Source organism: Macaca thibetana, chromosome 5 (genome assembly GCF_024542745.1).
Source record: "Macaca thibetana thibetana isolate TM-01 chromosome 5, ASM2454274v1, whole genome shotgun sequence".
In the NCBI taxonomy this organism is placed as follows: Eukaryota; Metazoa; Chordata; class Mammalia; order Primates; family Cercopithecidae; genus Macaca; species Macaca thibetana.
Window position 1 is genome coordinate 48,312,039 of NC_065582.1, and position 4,701 is coordinate 48,316,739.

The window sequence follows — 4,701 nt, forward strand, 5'->3', positions numbered from 1 at the left end:
TAACAATATTTTTAAAAACTTATAAATATCTACTAAATGTAAAGGTGGTAGTAAGAATTATTTTTACTTTACTGATGAAAAACCACTGACAAGATTTTTTAAGGCAAGTTTACTAATATTACTAAGTTTATTTTGTTAGGAATAGATACACACAGTACTGCAAGTAGTTTTTTGCCATGCATTTTTTTCTTTGGTGGATTAAAAATACTAAAAGAATCTTTATAAACATGGATGAAAAATAATATTCCAAAGGAAAGTCATGTCTAATGGACTAGTTTCTATGCATTAAAATATATCTGGATCACAGCTTTCACCTCAGCCAGAATAAAGTAGCATGGATCAGATTTACTCTCCCACTTGAAAGAAATTTAAAAACACACAAAATATATGAAATAACAATTTTTAAGATACTGGGTATCAAGTAATTCAAGAGACAATAATTCCTAAAAGATGAAAAATGAATAGAGTGAGTCTTGCAATTACCCAAACTTCTACCTTAAGAGATTTTGCAGGCCACAGTATAGGGTGGCAAAACCCAAGTGGAGCCCAGTGGACTCCCTGAAGAGAAAGAACTGAGTCTGGGTGGACTTGCAGCTAGGCTTATTAATGTAGTGTGGAGTTTATAATTTATGTAAAATGTAAAGCACATGACAATAGCACAAATATCCAGAGGTGAGAAACAGGAGAAAAAAATACATAAATTTATGAGAATTAAGAATGTATAAGACTCTTGTACAGTATATGAGATGTTAAAATATCACTTGAAGAAAGGCTGTGATAAGTTAAAGATATGTGTACTATAAACTCTAAAGCAACCACTAAAACAATAAAACAGCAAACTATAGCTAATAGGCCAACAAAGGATATAAAATGAAATCACAAAAAAAATGTGGTTAATCCAAATGAATTTTTTTTAAAAGAGGAGAATATAGAAAACACAGACAATGCGGGACAAACAGAAAGCAATAGCAGGGTGAGAAATATAAACCGAAAATGATAATCATATTAAATGTAAATGATCTAAACACCCCAATTAGAAGACAGATTGTCAGATTGAATAAAAATGCAAGGCCCAACTATATGCTGCCTATAAGAGACTTACTTTGAGCATATAGGCATGAACGATTAAAAGTAAACGGCTAGAAAAATATAAACCACATTTAAACTAATCAAAAGATAGCTGGAGCGGCCATAAACATATCAGATAAAATAAATTTCAGAACCAAGAATGTTATTGGGGATCAGGGTGAGGGAGTTATTTCATAATGATAAAAGGCTCGATCATAACATAACAATCCTAAATATTTATTGCCTAATAGCACACCCATTAGAGCTAAAATTAAAAAGATTGCATACCATGTGCTGGCAAGAAAAAAGATAAGTTGTCTAGAAATGTAACAAGATACAGTCATTTTAAAAAACAGTTTGGCAGTTTTTTTAAATATGTTCTAGCCTTTCCACACCTACATATTCAACCTAAAGAAATGAAACCGTATATTAATACCAAAACTTGCATGTGAATATAAATAGCAGTTTTATTTGTAATAGCCAAAAACTGGAAACAGCCCAAATGTCAAGAAACAAGCAAAAGGATAAACAACTTGTGGTAAATCTATACAATGGAATGCCACTCAGCAAAAAAAGGAATGAACTACATGGGTAAATCTCAAAATAATTAAACTCAGTAAAAAAAAAAAAAAAAAATCCAAAACAAAAATGAGTACATACTGCATGATTCTATTAATATAAAATTCTAGAAATACAAACTAATTTGTAGTGACAAGAAACAGATTAGTTGTTGCCTAGGTGCAGAGTAGATGGGAGTTGAGAGAAGAGACTGGAGAGAGGGATTGCAAAAGAAAATGTTTGGAGTGATGAATATGTTTATTGTGGTGATGATTTCATGGATATATACATATGTCAAAACGTGTCAAATTGTACTTTTGAAATATGTGTAGTTTATTGTACATCAATTATACCTCAATATAGCTTTAAAAAAAAAAAAAAAGAGTGAGGGCCAGGGATAATAATTTCAGTAGACAGCACAGACTGCAGGAAGCTATAATAATTGAGCTGTCTGGCAACCACAGCATATATACAGAGATAAAATTCAAACCATTCCTCTCTTCTAAAACCACCACCACAAACACACTGGCCAAATTTCCACATGTATTAAAATAGCAGTACCATCTTAGGCAGAGATCATTACCCTCACACACAGACACCCATAGCATAGCATGATTTTCACTGACTTGGTTAAATTCTAGGTTTCTTTTCCTTTTTTTCACTTTTTCTTTTTTCTTTTTCTTTTTTTTTTTTTTTTTTTTTTACTTTTTAAATGGTTTTATTTTATGTACAAAATAATGAACATATGTTGTACCCATAAATTCTACTTTCCAAAAACAGGAGCTTTTTAAAAGAAAACCACATAATAACTTTTAAAAGGTGCTGGGATTACTCTGCTTCTAGATCGTTGCTGAGCTAGAAAAATGTTTGTTCTACCAGGAATCACAAGTTAGAACTGAATATTCTCCAAAGTGGAAATTCTAGAGTGTAGTGTCACTTCAGGCAAAGATTATTCAGTTCTCATCCCCAACATCCACAACTACCTACGAGAAGGGTTAAACCAGGTCAAAACAGTCCAGCATAATTAGACTTCATCAATCAATGTCATTATGCTCTTCTAAGATGCAAATAAACCAAAACAGGAAATACTAAAATAAAAATAATATCTGACGCTGCCATACAAATTGTTAGTTCCTTTTTGTATCCCCCCCATAACATTAACAAAGAGAATATTTTACTGCAAAGAATATTTTATTTTATACGTCACTAGCCATGAATTTTTGCCATTAGTTACTATACAAATGCTGCCTAGTGCCATTATCCAAATGGCATAACCATTTTACATCCACAATTCACTTCTATAGTTATAAGCAGAATTTTCGTGATTTACTTAAGTACATCTATCAGTGAAGATTTAACACTGAGATGCAATCTAACATCCGTAATATCTGATGTTATGTAGATGGCAATGTAGGAAAGATGTATTTTAATTGCTTTTCATTTAAGTGGCCTTATGTAAAAAATAAAATAATTTAGTAGTTCCAAGTATCCAAAGGGCATTTTCAAATGTACACCAAAGAAATGGTTACAGAGATTTTTAAGGAGCATCTTCCATGTCCACATCCTCTTGTAACTGCTGTACCATTTTCTCTTCCAATTGCTTCCCTTTGCCTGCAAGAGGGACTCAGATAAGATGGATGTCTTGCTTGACTTCTTTGATATCCTGAACTTTCTGTAGCTATTTTTCTTCAATCTGTTCATTATAAATTTAGCTTGGCATTTCTGTTTGATCTCTTCAACTCTCTTCATTGCATCAATAGTTTTATTCCATAGCTCTTGCTGGCATTTGATAGGTTCATTTCTACGTTTTTCAAATTCAAATGAATTATCCACTGTAAGCTCTTTACCAGCTGCTTTCTGGAATGCTTTGGTCCGCCTAACTTTGCGAGGATTGCGCTTCTTTTTGAAGTTTTTATGACATTTATATTTGCAAAATCTGAACATCTTGCAATCATGCCGTGTCCAGGGTAGATGGGCCCCAAACAGAAATAACACTTCTCGATACGCATGTTGAACCCGCATGAGACCCCACCAAAAAAACGCTAAGCTTGAGAGGAAGTGACACCTAAGTTCTTGGTTTCTGCCCTATCAGAGATTTAACTATGAGCTACGATGTATTATGCCTAAAATAGTACAAAAGAATTCAGATGCATTTATCTAATTTAATCATCAAAATAGCCTTCTGAGATATTACCCTCTCCTTATAGATGAGGAAGCTCAGGAAAAGATCTCAATATTTAAGAAATGATAAACCCAGGACTTGAAGCTGTATTTGATCCCAAAATTGAAAATGAATCAGTAAAATATATGCAAACATATCAGTAATTTTGTATTGAAAATATCTGCTGCTCCTTTGAAATCAGTTAGGAAAATGATTAACTTATTCTAAAGGTGTTACGAGTACTTTTGAAAAATATTCTTTTAGAATTATACACAGGTATCTTCAAATGTAATAAATACTGATTTTTCAAACATTCCTACATTTAAGTAGGAAAGCTAGGAATCTTTTGGAGCCAGTGATGCTGAGCTAACAAAGTAAAATCAATTTTGAACTGAAATTACCATACGCCTACAAAAGTCAAATAACTTCTAAAGAAAATATTGAATAACACAAATTTCATCAAAAAATATAAATCACCTTCAAGATTATTTATTGATTTAAAGAACACATTCTAGGTTTGTTTATTTGAAAAATGTTTTCTTTGTTTAGGAAGTCCCTCCCCATGTAGAATATCCTTTTTCTTTTCTTTTTTTTTTTTTTTTTCTTGTCTCTCTCTGTCGCCCAGTTTGGAGTGCAGTGAGGCGATCTTGGCTCACTGAAACCTCTGACTCCTGGATTCAAGCGATTCTCCTGCCTCAGCCTCCAGAGTAGCTGGGATTACAAGCACCCACCACCACGCCTGGCTAATTTTTATATTTTTAGTAGAGACAAGATTTTGCCATGCTGGCCAGGCGGGTCTCGAATTCCTGACCTCGGGTGATGCACCCGCCTCAGCTTCCCAAAGTGCTGGGATTACAGGCATGAGCCATCAGTATCCAGCCTAGAATATCCTTAAATCCTTCCACAGTGACTCC

At 33.3% G+C, this 4,701-nt stretch overlaps 1 pseudogene; it reads right to left on the minus strand.

Annotated features, from left to right (window-relative positions):
• Window positions 1–3,081: 3,081 nt before the first annotated feature.
• On the minus strand, window positions 3,082–3,661 carry LOC126954619 (probable ribosome biogenesis protein RLP24; annotated as a pseudogene).
• Between the last annotated feature and the right edge of the window lie 1,040 nt (window positions 3,662–4,701).